Below are 23,738 nucleotides of genomic sequence, written 5' to 3'. Positions count from 1 at the left end.
ACTGTATCATGAAAATCAACAGCAAAATGTAAAACAGTAGCAAAAGGTGTCAAGAGCACTTGGTTCAATGTTTCTAGCATACCTAAAACTTGAAATTACAATGCAGTGAAATTATGCAAGGAGGGCATAAACAATCTTCTTTTGGGAAGGAACCTCATAGCCTAGGCACAGCTTTGAGTAGGCCTTCTTAGTCTAACCAGAGGTGTTTCAAGCGTATGATTATTACTACAGAAGACAGCCTTCTGTTTGAAGGGCTGCCAGATGATTGTCCTCTATTCTGAAGGAGTCCTCTGTCTAAAGGGCTGCCCTGTCTAATTCTAGTTGAAAGAGAATAGATCCATAAGGGCTGTTGGCCATCCCCAGTGAGCACCTGGACAGCAAACTCAGCAGGCAGGCCTGATCATGGCCTTCCATGTTACGGTAAGAAGCAATATTTCTATTTGAGGTATTATTTCTAATTATTTCTATGCATATAAATCAGCATATGAAAATGTGTGTTCTCAGAATTCCTCCATTAACAAAATAAGACAACAGGACCAACTCTAGGTTTGACCCTCCCTCTTGGTTTGGGAAAATTGTGGGGAAATGGAAAAGTTGGGTAGATCCTGCACACTGACTTTACTCAGACTGCCAGTCTTGAAAAGCAAGTATGTAAAGGGGTGCTCAGTCCAGCTACAGCATCAGCCCCAGGTGCTGATCCCAGACTGTATGGCAATTGTTTGGTGGAACTCCTTAAGTGACAATTCAGCAAACCATGAAATGGATTGCCTACTTTAACCCGAGCATCACCTTCATGCCCCCCACTTTCCTGGGTTTAGTTTTCTTGTTGTTATTACTCTGATCATCAAAAAGGCAGTCATACACCAGATATTTGCAAAAAAGATCTTTGAAGAACTTTTTTTCCTGACATCACACACACTATAACTCACTAGAGATTTTTCCGAAAGTTCATGTCCCCTTTTTATTTTTGCCCACTTCAATTATTTCAATTACTTTAAATGCCTCTGTCGTCATTCAGGTGCTAAGAACCATGACAGCTCCCCAGGAAGCAAGTCAGTCAGATAAGGACACAAACTTCTAAATGTCAATCTATCTTAAAACACCCTCAATGGATTTATGCATAGTTCAAAGCAAGACACTATTTACTCATCCAGACATTCAGAAATCTAACCTGTTAAATGCAATGGGAATTACTTCTAAGTAAGTGAGTATATGACTGCAGTCTCTGTTCAGTTACAAGCACAGAAATCTCATAAGAGGAATGTATTTGGATCTCTCCCACTTTCCTTAAAAAGCATTGTGGGTTTTTTTTTTTTTCAGAAGGATGCAGCAGGGGAAGGCACCATGGTACCAATATGCATCGGGGCACCCCAAAGTACCTTGCTCGGCACCCATAAAGTTGCCTTCCCACTTCTACATTTTTGATTAACAAATATCAACCAAAATTGGGATCACTATGAAGCAGTCTTCTGGTTGGGGCTGAAAACTGCAAGCTCAGGAGAGTTGTTAGCGTAATGGAGCTCAGATCCCAACTTAAGCCCAGTCTTTTGGGCAGCTTACTTGTACTTTACCATGCCTGCCATAGCAACCAATTTGTGATGGTGACCAAGATAGTTTCTCAAATTGCCAGATATGTCCAATGCCCAAAAAGACTGCCGATTCCTATATTACAGAGCCTGTAGTATTTGACCTATTAAATGGCCTGCTAGAATGACTGTAGTTGACAACTGGACATTACAAGATGGCGAAATACTCAAAAGGGACATTGCAATGGTGGTGGGGCATTTGTTCTTTGGTTCCCATAATCCAAGCTCAGGCTGCAGTTGCTGGAGCTGATCACAAGCTTTTGGAAGGGACCGCTGTGTGTTATGAGGTGGTCCTGTGAGCACCTGTAAGCTACCCGGCTGCATTCAGCACAGTAGAGAATGTGATCCCCCTACCACTATTGAAGAACAATTCACCTGCCAGTCTAGCTGGCTTTTGTGCATGAAATGGAAGGGGGCACCTACCATTTCTTCACCTTCAAAATGCTTTGGGCTGCCCTTCCACCATCATGGTTCAGCATCCTTGCTGCCTTCCTCATTCTCCCTTAAGTTCTCCCTTAGCATCTCCCTCATCAGATTTTCATTACCTGCTCCCAAATTGTATCCACTTGCTGTTTTCATTTCCACATGAACAGCCATTTGGAACAGAAAGGGTACTGAACCCCAGGAGGAGAGGAAAGGTTAAGATTAGTTTCAGGCCTGCAAGGCACAGATAGCTGTTTCAAGGATGGGCTGGCACCTAGGTTGGGCTGAGGGAGGAAAACACGTGAGGGTCTGGAGATTCTCAAGGAGAGTCACATCCTTAAACATAAAGTGGGTACTTTTTATCATATGTGGTGGACTTGTGATAAGGCGAAAAAGTATTGGATTAAAATACATAGATGGATGGAGGAAATGTTACAAAAACCCTTTGCTTTCAAACCTGAAGTTTTCTTGTTAGGCATCATACCGGAAGACGTTAACAGACAGGAAATGTATCTGATGCTGCATCTAATTACAGCGGTGAGGATTGCATTTGCTCAATATTGGAAAAGTGAGGAGCTGCCCATCGATGGATTGATTGTAAGAAAGATCTTGGACTCCACAGAAATGGATAGATTGACTTTATCATTGAAGGAGAAAGAGGATACTGATTTCTATCGAACTTGGGACTCTTTCTATAATTGGCTGGAGAAACGGGACTTGGCGTAAATTTAGAGATGTTTTTAAATTATTATAAATTGATTTGAATTTGACTTTAGAATGTTAAAAAATATGTAGTAGGAGGTTGACCCAGTAAATCCGATGTATGTGATGTTTGAAGTTTTTAGTGTTAGTTTAAAATTTTAATAAAAAATTTATAAAAAAAAAAAAAAAAGAGAGAGTCACATCCTCTTCAGGGGTGGATCCCAGCTGGAGGCTCTGGAGATGTCAGCTCATGGACCAAATGGTTCTGATTGTTTTATGTCACCTCGGGAAGCAAATGGTTCTGATTGCTTGCAGGGGGGATAGAAGAAGGGCTCTTGAGCCAGGTAGGCACTCATGCTTTGGCAGAGGGACAGACGCCTGCTGTTGGAGGTCCCGCCTGTCAGTGTCCTGGTCCATTGCTTCTGAGAATAGTTTGTTGGCTGTTAGGTTTTAGATCAGCTAGTTTTGTTATTTTAAGGGCTGGGGTGACCAAACGGCCAGGGGGCTTGTTCCCTGAATTCGTAGAGTGTCTGCTGTAAGCTGCTATCCAACGTCCCCTACCCTGCTCCCCTTCTCACTGTGCATGTGTATTTGTCTTCACCTCCTATCTGGACTGTGTGTGTGTTAGTTTAATAAAGTTTCCATTTTCCCCAGAACTTGTGTCAATGTTTGCTGAGTCCAGTGTGTTTATTTCAAGGAAAATTGGGGGTGCATTCCTTCTTGCCCCCCCCCCCCAGACTTCCAGGAGGTGAGCACTCCTGGCAGTGGCAGTGCTGGTGCGGTGCCTCACCATTACACCATTCTACTTCCCTTTTCTTGCTTTCAAGTGGTCATTCTATTTCTTTTCCTTCCTCCTGTGTTACCACGGCCTTTCAGACACAGGTCCAAGCGGGGACTTTGCATCAAGACCATCTTTCACCTTGTCTTTCCCTGTGCGAGCGGGTACAGGTCTCAGCATGCCATGAGCCCACTGGCCTTCAGTCCTCTCCCACCCACCAGCTAAGGTGGGCCTGCATTCCATAGTTAACATCTGTTCGACAAAGTACTCATTTTACTGTAAAACAACTTGAGTGCAAATACTCTAACAGGATGGGGCATGGAATTAAGTATGGACTGCACAAGCCACCTACAAAATATGAAAATCAGATGGGCTAGATGCCAGGTCTTGAAGGAAAACATTTCTGATGACAGCAATGCCTGATAACATAGCATAGAGTGGAAGTTGACTCCTTCAACGGAGGTCTTTCAGTCCCAGGAGCTCAGGGCCCCTCTCCCCACTGTTGTTATAGGATACAAATGCTTCTCCTGAAAGACAAGGAAAAAATTCACCTTGTGTCACATTAGACTGAATGACGCCACATAACTGCATGCTCAAGTCAAGAGATGCCTTTCTAATGGCTCCATATGGGTTTTGCCACAGAAATGCTGACATACTTTCTATTCAAGCATGAAATACTGCATTGTGGGAGAACAAAGGAACCATACCAATCCATGCACTGTTATTTTTGTGGCTTTCAAGATTTAAATAAATAAATCACATTCTCAACATTTGACAGCATGTATCACATAGCCTACAGCACTTTTTAACAGAGATAGAAGCTATTAAATCCTTCAAAGGAAGTAATGGGGGGGGGGGAACCAATCACATAAAAGGTTGTTTTGTTTTGGTACAGAAGTTAACACAAGCTTCAACAAGTTGTTCTAGGCAGTGACACAGCATCTTGAGTATACAATCTAGATATTAATGCTAAATAGAAAGCTGAAATCCAGTATTTCTGAGAAAGATATTATACTAGTTTTCATTATTTATGTATTATATTTTAATCCACCCAATAACAGCTGTTTTTTTTACCTTACATATAGATTGTGAATTTATAGGACCCAGAGTCTTTGTTTCTAAGTACCAAGTACTTTGCTAAGACCCATGCATGTTGTGTTTAGAAACATAAGTGGTATTCACTTTAAATAGTAATTGTTTTTAGTGCAATTTCAGAGGTTGAAATGGATCCATTTTTGCTAGAAAGATTCACAGCCTGAATTTAGAGTTTGACAGCAGTCCTGTTTTCTCATCCTCCATAGTTTTAAATTATTGAGCTATACCCATTTCAGAGGACTGAAGAAAATTGAATCTGGCAGATGGCTGTTTTCTAATAAACAGGGAGAAAGTCATGATGGTGGTTGCTGAGAAATAAATTTAATTTTAAAGAGGGAAGTGATCTGCTTACTAATCAAATAGTGTAAGGCCTATTTATTTATTTTAAAAAATCCCAGGAGGTAGCAAGAATGTAGAGTCGTTGAAATGTGTTTTGAAATTGCTGCTCATCCCAGAATCCACATTCTTCATTAGACACACAATTACCATTGACTTGAATTTAGTTCCGCCTCAGTGGATAAATTTGTGATGCCATGAGGAAGCACGGAGCCAAGTATGGGAACTGTATCACAGAGCCATCTCCCAAATGGAATTGTGATTCTGGTTCCGTTGCATGAAGAAGTGAGGCAGAACAAAAGGAAGCCTGAGAACAGAGAACAGCTGTGTCCAGGAAGTACGGAGTACCACAGGGCAGAGAACTAAATCCAGCTTTCTCTAGATCATTGTGCTCCAGATTTGTTGGATTGCAGCATCCATGGGGAGGACACCAGGTTAGGGAAGGCTGCTCCAAGGAATTATGGAGCGATGCTTTATCCATTGTTTCTAATATGTAAGTGCAGCTTTGTGGAAGCACTAAAGGCTGACACTTAGGCATTTCTGCTGAAACTCAGGGCAATCTAGATGACTTTGTCAGCAGTACCCTAAAGACCACTGTGTAAGGTCTCTTAAGCATTTCAAAGTGCTACTTACCAGCATTACATTTCTCTGCCATTCTATATGTTGCTTATGGAAGCACTAGATAGCACTTGCTACAAATATACCAGGGCTTCATGCCCATTCAGAGGTATGATGAAAGTTCCTGAAAGGGGGAAAAAGGCTAAAATGGTTGCAAAGTATGTATGGGGGAGGCCCTAAAGGATGGCACTGACATACAAAGGACCCACAAACTGCCCTTAGGGAGTTATCAGAGGCACAGAATAAATACGCCCTGTAGAAAGGCTGTCTCCTTTGCATCTCTTACTTGTATTTACTCTGTGTGTCTCTTTAAATGTTTTTATTTTCTATTGCTTTCTATCCCTTTTTTCTATATATATATATATAACATGTAAACTGTTGAGAGATCTTAGAATGTGTTTAGAATCAGAGTATTAGAACTTTTAACCTCTGTGCAGAGCACAAAATGTACAGTAACAGAAATGTGACATTAAATGCTTTCTAAGCTGTGCAGTTTTGACAGTAATCAAAACAGAGGGTCCTCAACTTGCACGCCACCAAGGCTTCACTAATATGCCCTCCATCTATTACTGGCACAGTGAGTCAGGCCCCAGCAAATCCCAGTTAGATACGGTAGCCAGAAAGTAACATATCGCAGTGACCCTGAAACAACTCTTAATGCCACTGCAATTGCTCGAAGCCATTAGAACAGCTTTGTTTTAGGAGTTACAAACCCACAATGTCACATTGCTCTGACAACTGAGTGCAGGCTTTGCTTGGTGCTCTTGCAATTGCTCTAACCACTAGCAGAAGCAGCAGTGGTCATAGCAGGACTACTAGGCCATGACGATTCTTTACCCAAGAATTCCTGGTCTTGGTTACCTGGACTGGATGGTAGACTTTATCCATGGAGCACAGCAAGGCTTTATGGTTTGGTAATATCTTAGACAAGTTTGCATGGCATCCCAAGCCACCCTGAAGGTAAGTTACCATGGGTTGGTTGCTCATTCATCAAGCCGACAGACAATTGTGTGCTCTTCAGTTTGCTGTTCAGTCCTCCTGCTGGCTCCTGGCATGTATCTCATATATCTTTTGTGGCAGAAATCCTCATTCCCTTGGCTCCAAGGTCAGCAACTTTCCAGCAATGTGGTTGTTGGGTCCTGAGAAACCTCTTTCTCACACCACACACACAGACATCAGGTTGCCATGAGGAGATAATTATCTGAGCACTTCTGAATATAGTAATGCATCCATAACCTTCTAAATGTTATTTTTCTGGGTCTTGCCAGCATCTTTCAACTCCACACTCCTATTTTGTATTTGTCACTTCTCTCCACTGGTCTCCATTGTTAGCTGTCAGGTACACATTTGGCTTACTGAGAAGAGATGTAGGTTTCTAAAATATGCACATTTTGTGGCAGAGCAATAAAGCTGAAAGGAACTTATGCAAATTTCATGGCAGAGCTGAGCCACATTGCTAAAAATATGCACATTTCATAGCACAGCAGAGAAGCTGAAGGAGAAAATTATACAAATTCCATGGGAGAGCAGTGAGGCAGATCAGGAAAAATAGGCAAATTTCATGGCAGAACCATAAAGTTGAGGGGGATATCACACAATTTTAGAGTGGTGGACTGTACCATACGTGCATTTTATCAGGGGTTTGGTTTTTGTTTTGTTTTGGTCATTTCTTCTGGATGGATTGAGGCACGGGGCAATGAGCATCGACAAAGGAGAACCAGGGCACCACTAGGGAGATGAGGGCAGGGCCTTTCCCTTCCCTTTCCCCCCTTTTTTTGCTGTGCCTAAGTAACCCTTTTGAATAATCCATGACAAAGCCCCCATGCTGCCCTGTCCTGCTATCCCTAAGACAATCTCCCCCACTCCCCCAACCAAGACTGCAAACTTAGGAGGTAAATGGTGAGAAATAGAGTGCAAAATCTGCATGTATTTTCCTGTCAAAATCAAAATGTGCATATTTCCCAGTGTGTTCAAAACAAAAACAAAACCCATTAGGATTTATTGATTTATTTAAAGCTTTTATAAACCATTCCTCTACTAGCATCTCGGGACAGTTTACAACAAAGAACAAGTAAAATAGAAATTAAAATAGCACCGCATGCAGTATAAATCGCATTAAAACCAGGATGTGCCTCCATTCCCTCCATCCCATTCAGCCAATTACACTGAGAAGTGTTTGTTCAATGCTAGAAATCAAGGGGGAAAACATATAAAGGGGGAAATCAGGGTGCACCCCCTTGTGGTGCATCTACTCTACCACTTTGTCCCCCTCCCCCCCCCCCCCCTTCTTGGAGTTTCTCAGTTCACTGCTAGGCAACTGACAGATGTCAACTGCTTGCAAGTTAGCCTATATTCAGTCTCACCTCATCAATCTGGCAGCATTTGACAGCTGAAACTGACAGGGACAATTGACCAGGCAAGGCTACTTATAAAGAAAAGCTGTAAGAATGCACTTCTACAACTGCAAAAGGCAGTTTTTGTCTGAGGACCAGAAATACAATCCCAGTTTTGAAGCTCCATGGGGGGCGCAGGGTGAACCTTTGGTCAACCAAAAGGGGTTGTGATCAGAGAGAGACAGCGCAGAGAAGATGGATTATGCCACAAGGGACACTGGGATATTGGCTGGAGGACTGTGGGGAAGGAGAATACCGCACAGTGAATCCAATTATCCGTCAACACAGCATGTGTTGCTCTGTGAACAAGCCACACTGCATAGCTTATTTGTAACATGAACTGTCATGTAATGCAAGCTTGCCCATTTTATTCTCTTAATTCTTTCTTCTGTGATACTTTGTGTCACTTTACCTGCACTTGCTACAATTTCAAAAATATGTTAATACTAGAGACAAGATCATTGTATATTTTTGCAGACCATCTTCAACTAGTTCTGCTATGCTGAAGCACAATAGATTTTTTGCTACACGTTTAGCCTACCCTTTTGTTTCCTGTTTCATGTATTCTCCATTTGAGTGATCTCATGGATCTAAAAGTAAACATCATGTGATACATCAAGGAGAACTTTCCTCCCTTGTTTTCCTCTAGGACCACTTGTGCCCAGTAAAACATTGTAGGCTGATTTATAGCCACCTCCATCATAATCTCATTGTGAATTTCAAACATCAGTCAACCAACCATTTGTGTATCTACACTTTCAAATTAGCTGGATTGATTGCCTGGTTAAAGTTGCAATGGGAAATCATATAAGATTCTGTTTCTAAATTCAATTAGAGGAAACTGCCTATAAAATAAGCACACTGTCACCCTTCAGAATCTGTCTGTGGCATGTGCAGGAGGACTAAGTGATAGGCTTGGCCGCGACGCTGCTAGCAAAGCGCTACTGAGAGTGCTGTGCTGCAGCATGATCCATTTCTCTACTAGCATGTCAACTAATATGACACTGGCAGACTAAAACCAGACTGAATGACATGACATGACATGAAATAAGTGACGTGTACTAGAAATAGCTGGAAATATGCGACCTATGTGCACATAAGCTACTGCTGACTTTCTTGTATGTACAACTATATTGTACATATTATATAGTGTATTATAAATATATTCCACAATTTTATCCTTGAAAGCTCAAACATCCTCTACGATTTCTTTGATATAGTTCTTGCATTGTTTTAATGAAATGCATGAGTATTTTTAATAAGACTTTCTGTATGTTTTGCGTTGAACAGACGTTTTAAAGTGTATTTGACACAGAGCTTCAACTATTGGGTGGTATAGAAATTAATTAAATAAAGTATTTTGTGAGTAGATTTATACTTATCTATTCATGATTGTGCAGCATTTCTCTCTCTTATCAGATCATACTTTACTAAGGAGAATAATTTACCATTGTTTTGACTTTTAAAACTTGTCCCCGTCTTTAACCATAATTTCTTGATAATATATCTCCACAACCTTTGAAAAAGATACAATCTTGAAACATTGTTCATTGCTTCCTTTTAGATCAGTAGATGGAAAAAGGTCTTACTGATCATTTTACTATTTTCCCACTACAAGTTGAGGGTATATTTTCAAAATATTTCAACAAATGAAAAAGTAACTCAGGAGACACTTCTGTATAGGTCCAGGTTCTCAATCATTCATGTTTCAGTTGCATTTCAGGAAGATAATCTCACTGTTTTGCTTGATTAATTGTTGTATTTATTGTTATTCTGATATTCTCAGCATCAGAGCAACTCTGTTTACCATGTGAAGATGCCTTTTCTTCTGTGTGGCAAATATGTTCCTACATGATTCTATTTTCTACTAGAATAAGAATGCTACCCAAGTCACTTCTTCAACATTTTGTTAGAATTTAAATAAATCAGTCTTCCCCAGCCAGCAACTGAAAACATAACTGATTTCTGCACTGCTGCTCAAATATCCAACTGCTATTTGATTTCAAAATGCCAATCACCTATTTGTGGAGGAGAGAAAAGTGGTCACTCGCAGTGACTTGGTTTATACATCATGAGAAAGTGCTGTGAGAATTTGCCTGAAGGGGATTTCATCACTGAGGCTGCTGCTGTTCTGAATATTCAGCCCTGGTGGGATTCAGCATAGCTTGCCATTACATGCAAAACTGGTGAGGGTGGCTTGTTGGGGTAACCGACAAGACATGGCAATTCTAACGTGCCCCACAAGTTCTGGGTGGCTTGTCACCCACCCCAAGCAATCTACCTCTTAGCTTTGCACATAATGGCAAGCCTATGCTGCTTCCCGCTGCAACTCGACTATTCAAAATGGCAGCTGCAAGCAAAAGTCTTGTGTGGAACTACCACAAAACCTCATTTGGCCAAAGCTGCTGATTATGCAGAACAGCTATCAGAGGTACACAAGCAACACTCAGTTGTTGGGAAGGGATTGTGTTTCTTCCCAGAAAGCACCTTTTATGCACTCATAAAGTTTCGTGTGTGTGTGTGTGTGTGTGGATATGTGGATGCATTGCAATCTCTGGTTCCAGGAGACAAATGTGCTTCAAGTCATGTAAAAAAATCAATTGTCACTACACAATGCCATTACAAGGGAGGCCAGGATCCTACAGGACAGTCCTCTCTTTGAAGGCATCCTCTATTGGAAGGGCTGTCCAGTCCAAATGAGATTTAAAGATGAACGACCAGAAGAACCTGTAAGCAGAGAGAGCAGCACCTTGAAGTTGCACCTGAGTGAGCACCTTGTTAGTAGACTGAGCAGGCACAGTCTAAATTTGTAATTCTAAATGTCTGCTCATACATATAAAATACCATATGCAGATCTATTCTCTTTTTGTTTCTTTATTAGCTGAGCTATGTCTTCTTTTTTTGCAATGTGTAAGTGGTTAACATACTGTGGGTTTGAAGAAAAAAAAGCAAACTCACTATTTTTTCCCTCCATACATTGGGAACTACACAAGATTCCTCTGCATATACATTAAAAAGTGGTACTGGGGGAGGAATTCCATGTGGATTTTCAGGGTAGATCTAATTGCATCTGATCAAAGTGTTGCCAGTGAGGAAGCTAACACAAAACCTGTGAATCTTCCCATATTTGAACTGTACTCCAAGGTAAGTTTGCTTCTACATCGAAGTATGATGCATTTCAGTAGTCCTATACATATCTAAATAGGAAGAATCCTACAATTCCCAGTATTGCCCAGCCAGCGTCATTTGCACATGTGTTTCTGGACTAAGCTCATTATGGCCAGGACTCCCAAGTCATATATTCATACGGACAAATGATAAATGAAATGAGTTTTAAGAACAGCATCCCTCAATTGTTTTATTATATAGTTTGATGCTCATGGTTATGAATGGGTCTGTTTTATTACCTTTAGCACACAAACCAGAGAGGAACTGAAGTGGAAAACAACCAACTAAAATGAATAAAGTTTTAACCCATGAAGAATAAATACAGGTGAACATGCAAGAAACAAGAAATGTAAGAATGATATTGTATGGAAATATGGCCCCAAATTGTTTTATGTTGCATCTCCCCCTAGTGGGCCATAATTTATAATTTTAATATCAATGCACAGCTGAACAAAACCTTGTGAATTTCCCTTTTAATAGAAGTGTAATTATCACCACCTCCCTTTCCAAAGCTTTGAATGGTCACTGGAATAAGCAAAAAGAAAGTTCTGAAAACTGGATTAATTACAATTTTATCATGAATATCGCATGGTAAATGTGGGTTTGTTTATCTTGTGTGAGGCAGGTCTGAATATTTGAATGATATAAAGACTCCTCTAACAGGCATAAACACTAGGTGGCAGAATGAGTATAAAAAAGTATATTCTATATTACTCCATTATATAACTTTATAAACCACACTGGCATTACAAAAAGTCGATTTACTAGCCAATGCCAGGGGCTTCACAATGTGGATCCACCATGTGACATAATCCAATCCATCTGACTGGTCCAGGAGGCTGAGGCAGTTCTGTCCCTGGACTAAAAGAGATTCTTATCCCATATTCTGGGGCGATACCAATGTCACCGTCTGGTCCAAAATTAATGGAGGAATTTCAGTTATTGCGGCCTGATGATGTGGACAAGGTGCTTGGATGAGCACATCCCACCACTTGCCTATTGGACCCTTGCCCATCTTGGTTAATTAACAATGCCAAGCACGAGATTGGGACCTGGATCTTGGAAGTGGTTAACGCTTCTCTGAGGGAGGGTCAGGTACCTGCCCCTTTAAAGGAGGCGGTAGTCCGACCGGTCCTGAAGAAAGTGTCACTGGATCCGGAGATGGCCACTAATTATAGACCAGTGGCCAACATCCCGTTTCTGGGCAAGGTGTTGGAGCAGGTGGTGGTGGGACAACTCCAGGCACTATTGGATGAAACTGATTATCTGAACCCATTTCAGTCCGGCTTCAGACCCAGGTACAGTACTGAATCTGCCTTGGTCGCCCTGTACGATGACCTGTGCAGGGAGAAGGACAGGGGGAGTGCGTCCCTGTTGGTTCTCCTGGACCTCTCAGCAGCTTTCGATACCATCGACCATGGTATCCTTCTGGATAGGCTTGCGGGATTGGGGGTCGGAGGCACTGCTTTGCAGTGGTTCCGCTCCTATCTCAATGGCCGATTCCAGAAGGTGGTGCTGGGGGACTATGGCTCTGCGCCATGGCAGCTATGCCATGGAGTACCGCAGGGATCCATTTTGTCCCCTTTGCTGTTTAACGTCTACATGAAACTGCTGGGAAAGGTCATCAGGAGGTGTGGGCTGTGGAATCATCAGTACGCTGATGATACCCAGCTCTACCTCTCGTTCTTCACCAATCCAAGTGAGGCAGTGGCTGTGCTGAACCAGTGCCTGGCCGAGGTAATGGGCTGGATGAGGGCCAATAAACTGAACCTCAATCCAGACAAGATGGAGGTCCTGTTGGTTGGTGGACTGGGCTTCGGGGAAGGTGAATTGAACTTAGTCCTGAATGGGGTTGCACTCCCTCTTAGGGACAACATTTGCAGCTTGGGAGTGCTCCTCGACCCAGAGCTTTCACTGGAAGCTCAGGTGACAGCGGTGGCGAGGAGCGCTTTCTTTCAGCTTCGGCTGATCCATCAGCTGCGCCCTTACCTGGAGAATGACTGCCTGGCGACAGTGACACACGCGTTGGTGACTTCCCAACTTGACTTCTGTAACACGCTCTACGTGGGGCTGCCCTTGAAGAAGGTCCAGATACTTCAATTGGTTCAAAATAGAGCTGCCAGGCTGCTGACGGGGACTGGGCGTTATGTTCACGTGACTCCAGTTCTCTGTCAGCTTCACTGGCTTTCCATTGAAGTCTGGGTCCAATTCAAGGTGTTGGTTATGACCTATAAAGCCCTTAACGGCTTGGGTCCTGGTTACCTGAAGGAGCACTTACGTCCATATATGCCCGCCCGCCCGCCCCTTGAGATCAGCAGAGAGGCCCTTCTCTGGGAACCCTCCATGAAGGAAATTAGGAGGGTAAGTACCTGGAGGAGGGCTTTCTCTGCGGTGGCGCCCAATCTATGGAATGCACTCCCCAGAGAGGTCCACCTGGCACCGTCATTATTTGTTTTTTGGCGCCAGGTGAAGACCTTTGTATTCAAACGTTATTATAATTGTTAATATTATTTATTTATTTTATTATTTGGCCAGGGCGACTTAAATTATACTGTTAAATTATACTGTTTTATACTATGTTATTTATTTATGCTTGTGAGCCGCCCCAAGGCTTCGGCGAATGGGGCAGCATAGAAGTTCTCTAAATAAATAAATTAAATAAATAAATATTATATTCAGATCTGTGGTGCGGCCAAAACTGCACTTATGGCTACTGCCCTGCAAAAAGAATATTGTAGAAATGAGAAAGGTGCAAAGCTGGACAACTAGAATGGTCAAGGCACTGAAGAACCTGAGTTACAGTATTTGCGCCATTTAGTCTAGAAAAAAGGCAAGCAAGAGGAGATACACTTGAAGTGTACACAGTCATGCCTAGTGTAGGAAGGGTGCATAAAGAAATGTTTTCCCACAACCTTTCATGATACTAGGACTAGGATCATCCAAGGAAGCTGAAGGATGGGAGATCAAGCATGACAAACAGGAGCTCTTCACCCAGCACATAGTTAAATAATGGAGCTTCCTTCCACAAGATGTGGTGTTGACTTTAACATGGGATATGTTGAATCCATGGAGGAGAAGGCTACCACTGGCTACCAGTTAGGACAACCATCTGCTGCCTCCCGGATCAAAAGCAGGCTGGCCCTGAATGCAGATCCCTGGGAAGCAACCATGGGAAGGGGCTGTTGCTCATGTGACCTGCTTGTGGGCTCCGCAGGGGCCTCCAAGGGGATCAGGATGCTCTATAGGGAGGTCGGTGGCTTGAGCCAGCAGTGCTCTCCCTGTACACATCAGCAAAGTTCAATATATTCTGCAGGATTGTTTAAAACAGCACATTTTATTTGTGTAAAAGAACGATCAGCGGATATTTTCCATTAAAATGACAAATGTATATTGACATTATTATTGAAATATTTGGAAAGGAACATCAGCTACTGACTTGCTGAAAAGAATTCCTTGGAAATGAATTGCATGAAGTTATATGGGGTGTTGTGTATGAATGAATGGATGAAGGAATGAAAAGCAGAGCTCATTGGCTCATAAAATTCTGTTTCTGCATCCACATTTCATAATATTTACTTTGAAAAAAAATATATTAAATAACACTCAATGCATGAATTTGTTTCCTAAGTTTATTTCCATTGTGTACAGAAGAGGGAGCCAAATGCAAAAAAATGTCAGTCGTATTTGTTTATTTGCAATGTTCTTCTTGTACCTACTTTACAAAGTTAGTAGAAAGCACTTTAAACATGCATACATGCAAAGAATGAACAAGAGAAGGCAAGAGAGAGAAACAACAGCCAACTACAACAGGCATGCTACTTCCTAGGAAGTGTACTCATCTTAACATGCTCAGTTGCAGTGGTAGCTTGAAGGACGCTTTGGCAAAGCATGGTATGAGGTTGGGACAACGGAAAGGCCTCCCTTTCTCATTCTCACCAGAAGATAACAAGCCAGGTTCTCAGACAGACTAGTCAAAGTAGATAAAAGGCATATCGCATGCCCTCGCAGCCCAGTCATGGTGGCAAAAGGTTGTGAAATGTCCCATTATAATAGTTGGCATTTTGAAGACACTATTGAAAAGCTAGAACTTGTTAACTTTGCTTATCTAATCATTTTTCTATAGACAAAATGGAGCTAATAAAACAAATCAAATAAACTGAAGCTGAATTCAGATGAAACAAAGTAGTAGAAAGTTGGAGGATTAGATAATATAATGCCAGGATTAAATGCTTACTGGAAGCAGCTGGATTGGGTTTCTTAGTTTTGCTTTCTTGGAGTCCCAACTGATAGTAGTGACTACAAATAATCTTTGTTTGCTAGATGGTGAGCTGGCTCTCTGCTACCATCTACTAATTAATCTTGCAATTTATATCCATCCATGCATTGTATGGATTAGGTCACCACGGAGTGGTTTATGAGATGCTTCTTGAAGGCAGTTTGACATCTCCAGAGAGGCACAGACTGTCAAGCTCTGACTTTTGCACTGGTTTTTAAGAAAATGTCTCTGCATTGGCTTCCAGGTCTAATTTAAGGAGCAGATTCTTACATTTAAAGACTTGCATGGACTTAGCCTTACGATCTCTTCCCACATGGAGTTCTCCACTTCCTCAGCTCAATGCAAGGCCTTACCCAATGTACCCATCTTTCCTGAAGTTAAATTATAAGGATAGAATCAGGGATTTTATGGTTGTAGAATCTACCCTACAGATCCTTTCAGTTAATGAAACTCACTTCTGTTAACTCTACATTTGAGCACTCCAAAATAGCTAATGATGATTTACTTAAGAGATCAATTCAGAGACGATTCAGCACAAGCACAGAATTCTAGCTACTGGCAAATTTGTAGGTATTGTTAGAAATGAACATCATACAGAAGAAATTATATACAGCTGATATTTTTCCAGCTGTAGGGATTCAGAGTTTGCAAAACATACACACTCCATAATGACCATTCATCCCTTTTGGGTAGGACCAACCAACAAACTCAACTGTGCTTATGACCTAAGTAGCAAGTTTGTATGTTTTGGAAAGCCATTACTAGAAATGTTTGGATATTTAGATATTTTATTTTAAACTACCTCTAAATATTATGCTGTTTTATTCTAAACACACACGTGTTTTCACACTTCTTACAATTGTATCTCATTTCAGCATTTTAGAGATGAGTAACAGGGCTACCTAGGGAATGTTGGCAGCTGTAGGACCCTTCCTACCTACATATGTGAAGCCTAGTGCTGTAAAAATCTTTATAATTAAATATATTAAATATTTTCCTTCTGCAAAGGGAAGGCATTTATTTTGCATTTGCCTTTATCACCCTGTCTTGTGAATGAGTTCAGCTGGTGTTTGGTTCCTCAATCAACAAATAGCCTTTAACAGGCTGAAACTGCAATAGCTGCTAGAGTAGATGAATTTTTGAGGTATATAATTTTCAAAAATTCAAGCAAAGCTAATAAAATAAAAAGGGCATTTATAATCCGGGGAACAGAACACATAGTAAACCATTCACAAGATCAGATTTCCATCATGAGGTGACTATACAACAGCTTCTATTTAAATTATAGTTATATAGAGCCATTTTTAAAAGCTACTTAACTAAGTCAACTATGCATGAAACGTTTATTGTGTACTCACAATTGCTCACCCAGTTTACAAGTGCTTTACATGGCATCATCATGCAGCACCTTTCCCATTCTTTGCAGCTGTTGCAGTGCGGGATTGGTCTTTTTCATTACAAGGAAAGTCTGGTATTTCCATAAAAGGTGGTATTTTTGCAGAACTTTGATATACCACAATGCTACTTTCTATGCTGGAACATGAAGAAAGGAAAAGAAAACCATCAGAAAATCATGTATATATCAACTGGTCTCAATCCCTCAAAGAATCTGGCAGCAGAAGCCTTACTAAAGTCTTATATTTAGATCATTCTTCAATTGAAGCATGGAGTTGTCAAAGCTCACCAGAAAATGATTGGAACTTGGGAAAATGGGCTGAATCTGTCCACTGGATCCAGGAAAATTGTTGTCATGTAACACCTCTACAGTGTAGTGAACATATACCATGGCATTGTGTTAGAAGCCTGGACGGACTTGGAGAATCTAGGTCCTAGTCCCATCTCACTAGTAAGTTGACTTTGCAACTTTGGGTGAGTCACTGACTCAGCTTAACCTACTCACAGGGTTCTTGTAAGGATAAAAGAGGAGGAGAAGGGTCACCTTGGGACAAAAGTATAATAAGTAAAATGTGTAGTGTCCGGAAACCTGCAAATAAACTTCAGCTAAGTACTCATCCGATGGCCTGGAAAAACCAGCTGCATTAAGTCTTAGTTCCCTATCTGTCAAATAGTCTAACAGTGTTTCTTAAAAGTGTTACATTCATGACTGCCAGTTAGTTACAATTGACCCTAAAAGAGGCAGTCCATATTTATTTCACTGCAACCAAATCCTTTGATTCTAGGGGTCAGGTTCTGCACCCCAAACTCTCAAATAATCATTTCAACATTCGTATATAAACCGTGGCTTCTCTTTTGCCATGGGGAGGCTTGCTCATAATTACGATCCTTCCCATAATCCCCTAGCCAGTAACAATGCGGAGAGGCCTAGCTGGGGAAGACTATCGTACAGCATGCGTGGATATTTTTCTCAAACCCAAACTTGTCTGGAGGCTTAAAGAAACCACTGAAGCATAGTTAAGGCTGAATATTGCCTGGCATACAAACAGGCCATCTCAGGTCACTGAGAGAAGAAATGTAGCCCTTCTCCGTAGCTACATAATCCTCTTTAGCTGCAGTTGAGAGAGCTGGTCCTTCCCGCTCCATTTGCTACCCCAGTTCCTCAGCGGATTTACAGTCAGCCTCACAACTGACTTTACAGCAGTCAGCACAAAGGAAGGGCAACTGGGAAGCCGGGATGTTTTCACAGAACCAACACCTACAGGCCAAGCAGACATATTCATTCATTCATTCATTCATTCATTCATTTATTTAATAACATTTCTATGCTGCCCCCATCGCAACAAAGCCTTGGGGCGGCTCACAAAGAATACATAAAAACATACATAAATAATAATAACATAACAATTAAAAAAAAACATTTAAAACCCCCCGGTGCATTCTTGGCTAAAAATTTTAAAATCCTAATTAATTCAATAATTTAACAATTAAAATAAGTTTTAAATAAAAAGGTCTTAGCCTGGGGCCGAAAAACAAATAACGACGGCACCAGGCGGACCTCTCTGGGGAGTGCATTCCATAGATGGGGCGCCACCACAAAGAAAGCACTTCTCCAGGTACTCACCCTCCTAATATCATTCACAGAGGGTTCCCAGAGAAGGGCATCTGTTGCTGATCTCAAGGGGTGGGAGGGCATATATGGGCGCAAGCGTTCCTTTAGATATCCAGGTCCCAAGCCGTTTAGGGCTTTATAGGTCATAACCAACACCTTGAATTGGGCCCGGACTTCAATCGGGAGCCAGTGGAGCTGAGGGAGAACTGGGGTTATATGAGAACAACGCCCAGTCCCCGTCAGCAACCTGGCAGCTCTATTCTGCACCAATTGAAGTATCCGGATCATCTTCAAGGGTAGCCCCACGTAGAGCGCGTTACAGAAATCTAATTGGGAAGTTACCAGTGCGTGTGTCACTGTCGCCAGGCAGTCATTCTCCAGGAAGGGATGCAGCTGATGTATCAGCCGAAGCTGAAGGAAGGCGCTCCTCACCACCGCCGTCACCTGAGCTTCTAGAGACAGCTCAGGGTCGAGGAGCACTCCTAATCTGCAAACCCTGTCCCTCAGAGGGAGTGCAACCCCATTCAGGACAAGGCCCAAGTCCCCCATCCCGAGGCCCGAGCCACCCACCAACAGGACCTCCGTCTTGTCTGGATTGAGCTTCAGTTTATTGGCCCTCATCCAGTCCATTACCTCGGCCAGGCACCAGTTCAGCACAGCCACTGCCTCACCTGGATTAGTGAAAAATGAGAGGTAGAGCTGGGTATCATCAGCGTACTGATGCTTCTGCAGCCCACACCTCCTGATGACCTCTCCCAGCAGTTTCATGTAGATGTTAAATAGCAAAGGGGACAAAATGGACCCCTGCAGAACTCCATGGCATAACTGCCATGGCGCAGAGCCATAGTCCCCCAGCACCACCTTCTGAAATCGGCCGTTGAGATAGGAGCGGAACCACAGCCACACGGTGCCTCCAACGCCCAATCCCGCCAGCCTATTCAGAAGGATACCATGGTTGATGGTATCGAAAGCCGCTGAAAGGTCCAGGAGAACTAACAGGGACGCACTCCCCATCTCTCTCCCTGCACAGGTCATCGTACAGGGCGACCAAGGCAGATTCAGTGCCATACCTGGGTCTGAAGCCGGACTGAAATGGGTCCAGATAATCAGTTTCATCCAAGAGTGCCTGGAGTTGTCCTGCCACTACCCGCTCTAGCACCCTGCCCAGCAACAGGATGTTGGCCAACGGTCTATAATTGGCGGCCACCTCTGGATCCAGGGATGCCTTCTTTAGGACTGGCTGGACTGCCGCCTCCTATAAAGGGGCAGGTACCCGGCCGTCTCTTAAAGAGGTGTTGACCACCTCCAAGATCCAGGTCCCAATCCCGTCCTTGGCTTTCTTAAGTAGCCAAGATGGGCATGGGTCTAGTAAGCAAGTGGTAGGATGTACTTGTCCAAGCACCTTGTCCACATCATCAGGCCGCAACAACTGAAATTCATCCATTAATTGTGGACTTGATGGCGTCAATAGCATCTTCCCAGTAGAATCTGATTCAATAGCAGAGTCAAGCTCATGGCGAATCTGAGCGATTTTCTCCCTTAAATGCTTGGCAAAGTCGTCACAGTGGGCCTTCAAGGGTGGAACAAGATCTTTCTTCGGGCCCGGATGTATCAGCCCCTGCACCCAAAAAAGCTCTACCAGACGGCATTGTGAGGATGCAATGGAAACGGAGAAGAATTTCTTCTTCACCATCCTCACCGCCACAGCATAGGCCCGATAATGGGCTCTTAAGTGTGTTTGCTCAGAATCACCCGATGATCTCCTCCACCTACGCTCTAGACATCTCCCAACCTGCTTCATCGCCCATAATTCAGGTGTATACCAAGGAGGTGAACGGGCTTTGCCAGGTGGGAGAGGACGCTTGGGAGCGATCGTGTCAATAGCCCTGGTCATCTCCTCATTCCACAGTTCAACCAGGGTATCAACAGGATCACCAGCCTTGTCAACCGGAAAATCTCCCAGAGCTTCCAGGAATCCATCAGGATCCATCCGGCTCCGGGGGCAGACCAATACAATCGGGTCCGCACCCTTGCAGAGGGAAAGGCCGCTCTCGAGCTCAAACCTTATGAGGAAGTGATCTGACCATGACAAGGGCGTCAAGCTTAAATTCCTCACCCTCAGATCATCATATAATGGCAGCTGAACTGTGGCTGTGTCCGAATCACTTCCACTTCCAGACTGCTTGAGGGATTACGCTCACCCCCTTTGCACGCATGTTTTTAACTAGGCCTTTATTTCTACGCATTTCTATAAGTACCTTTGCACAACCACTAGGTGGCAGTGTGCTCAAGTGGAATTACTCAAATATACCATGATTGTATGTAGGTATTCACACACTACCAAAAATTCCTCAATCTTAAAAAAAAAAAAGTGGAAAAGGTTGCAAGGAATGGAGAGGCTGGGAAGCTGACAATGTTATGTAAAGCACCCTCAAGTGACCTTAAGTGAGGAATCATGAGTGCACAATAATTGCTTCATGAGCAAGGTCTTGTAAAGGGGTGGACAGCAAATGCAGGAGCAGCAGCTTTATTTGCTGCAGTCACTTCCACCTGTGGCTGAATTCCTACTTCTCCCCATGTTACTTGGCAGGCATACTTCTGATTCTCCAGGCTGGATGCAGAAGAGCATGGTCTATTGCCAGAGTGGACTATTAAACATTGCCCAAACGGGTAGCAGTTTGCATATTTCCATGTGCTATTTTATGGATGCACATTTAGAAAGCTCACTATAGTTTAAGCAGAAATACAATACTGCTCACTGTAGACAAGAAGACCATGGACAGGGGATCTCTAGGCTTGCTCAACCTACTTTCCTGGTTCGACTTAGGGCCAGCTAGTGTGGTGTGGTGTGAAAGGGCTGGACTGGAGACCAGGAGATCCAAGCTCCAGTCCCGTCTTGCCCAGGAGGCTCAATGGCTGCCTTTGGGACAGCCACTCACTCTCAGCCCAATCTATCTCACAAGCTTGTTGCTAGGGGATAAAATGGAGCTATGTAAGCCACCTTGGAAAGAGGAGAAAAGGCGGGATATACATGCAAGATGATAAGCACAGCCCTCTTGTGCTTAACCCCAATGTATTATGTTTTGAGGAAACACATGGAGGTTTCTTTTGTCTAGCCTAGCTAATAGATAGCAAAAATGATGCTTTTATAGAACTCATATTAAACACAAGTGTGCAGCTAACTTTTTTATTACCAGCTGGGCAATATATAAGCCAAATGATTAATGAAAGAAATAAATGGCAGCTATTTTTAAAAGTCCCCCGAGTCACATTTTTAGGTTACAATTTGAAGCACAATCTGTGTTTCTGGTTTGCTGTTTGCTGTTTGCCCTTTCATCATGCATTTGACCTTGAGGGTCCTTTGATTGTCCTAAGGACACGTCCTAATTCCTGTCACTGGATTCTGTGGAGTCCCAAATAATTTATGGTATGCAACCATAGCAGTTTTTGAAGAGCACCACACATTCAGGAATTGTTCTATGGATTAAAATGATTAATTATACCGAAGGAGGAAGCTAAGGAAGCATATGTATACCAGCAGCTGAGCAAGGCCCTGGGGGCTGATTGGGCTTTTGGGTAGAGTGATGGACTTCAGGTGATAAGATTCATTTTGCCTAATTACTGAACTCTTTGCATGCTATTTATTTGTCCACTCAGTTAATGAAAAACTGAGTTTCACAACCAATTTGCTCCTTCCTTTGTGAGTATCTTCTGAAGTAAACAATGTAGACACAGTATCTTGAGATTAAAACACACTTCCAAAGTTCAGACCAAGCCCCCTTTTCTTGTGGCCTCGTTTAATGTTTTCAACAGCCTCTTAGACCAACCAGTGTCATCTCTCTGCAGCTGCCAGTAAATGTTGCCGATGCCAATGCTGTCCCAATCATTAGACAGAATGGGGGAGCCATCTCAGGCACCATATGAGGGGGGTGCTTCGTGAGCCCCCACTTCTGGAGGACAAAGCCACATGTGTCACACCACCTCTCCTGTGCCCTAGAAACTAGCCGGTGTGCCAGAGGACCGCCTCCCAATGTCAGTGTTGAAGTTTGACTGCCAGCACAGGAAGCTTCTGTCCACGGTCTGGAATGGTGCAGCCCATTTCCATGGCCTTGGCTAGCAAAATGCTTTGGGCCAGCTCTAGTCTGTGTGATGCAACTTCTCACTAGGATCCTAAGTAACTTTTCTGCAAAAGCTCTATGCACTCCCACCCTGAAAAGTTGATCCAGGGGGCTGAGACACTTTCTAGAATTGTATGAGGTCTGTTCTAGAGGGCTGCAGTAGGAACTGGCTGAAAACAGGGAGCCTCTGTTAGGAAACAGACCCTGTACTTGCATCTAAGCCACTCTGGGCTGGGCACAGTAGTGCATCTGGGACACCCCACAGACAGACAGGTGCACTTTAGAGGATCACATGCCTCACTTCACTTCCAGCCCTGCTTTGCTTGGAGGCCTTCCTGTTCGGTTTGGCCACAGACATCTGTCCTCAGAGTCCTGCCTGGTTTTAGAGAAAATGTCAGCATTGTGTAAGCTTTCAGCAAATTTTATTCCTAAAAGACTTATGGGTTTGACTTGGGTCTAGATTTCCACCAGACACTTGCTCTGTTGATTTGTCTAATCCTTTTCTTTTTAAAACTATTGGGGTGGCGAGTATGACATCTCGGGGCAGTGAGTTCCGTAAGTACGGCTTGTGTGAAGCGGTCCCTCTTGAACCTACTGCCAAGCATGTCATTGTGTGCCCCAGACCTGAACTTCTAGTGTTCTGAGGGTGTCATTATTTCAAGGCTGCTGTTTCACAGTGCAAGGACCATCAATACTGAAACACTGAAAGGAGAGGATTTGTGCTTAGATTAAAAAAAATGAATTCCTATCTTAGAGGCCAGACCTAAATGTTCCATCTAGTTCTTGTATTTCATTTGGACATTTGTATGCTTGCCTGATTAACAGAGACAAAGAAAAAGCAGAAAGGATTGCTTTATCCTAAGCATCAATGTGATGTTTTCTTTGTTATGGAAAACTAACTTTGTATGGAATATTGAAATTGTAAATCTGACCATTACCTGGAAATAAAATATCAAGTTTCAGGAGCTCAGACCAATTGTAAAGCCATCATTCATAAACAGCAATGCCCATCAATCAAGCCAGATAAAAGGCTAAGCGGATTGATTGATTGATCAATTTTTAAAATTAATATTGTTACTGTTGCTGAATTTGGAAATAAAGTGGCTTTTTGTAATGAAGCACGGAAAATGCCAACTGTTGGGTTTTTTTTAAAAATAGAAGGCAAAATAAAAGATCCATAAAATTTTGGTGCAAAATCTTATGTTAGTGAAAAACAAGACAGAAACCATGACATATGT

General features: G+C 42.7%; 1 protein-coding gene across 3 annotated transcripts in view; it reads right to left on the bottom strand.

The window, feature by feature from the left end:
- The window catches only part of TBC1D32 (TBC1 domain family member 32), a 97,229-nt gene that overhangs the window by 59,642 nt on the left and 13,849 nt on the right, over positions 1-23,738 (bottom strand). For 2 of the 3 annotated variants that reach the window (XM_044425599.1, XM_044425631.1), the window contains exon 2: positions 16,734-16,908. The exons of the other annotated variant lie outside the window; for it this stretch is intronic. The gene's annotated coding sequence lies outside the window, so the exon portion shown is untranslated. The remainder of the gene's footprint in view (positions 1-16,733; positions 16,909-23,738) is intronic. 3 annotated transcript variants of the gene reach the window in all.

The sequence above is a fragment of the Varanus komodoensis genome, unplaced genomic scaffold (assembly GCF_004798865.1).
Source record: "Varanus komodoensis strain SLA01 unplaced genomic scaffold, ASM479886v1 scaffold1, whole genome shotgun sequence".
In the NCBI taxonomy this organism is placed as follows: domain Eukaryota; kingdom Metazoa; phylum Chordata; class Lepidosauria; order Squamata; family Varanidae; genus Varanus; species Varanus komodoensis.
The sequence above is the reverse complement of the archived record's forward strand: the minus strand, read 5'-3'. Positions and strand labels throughout refer to the sequence as shown.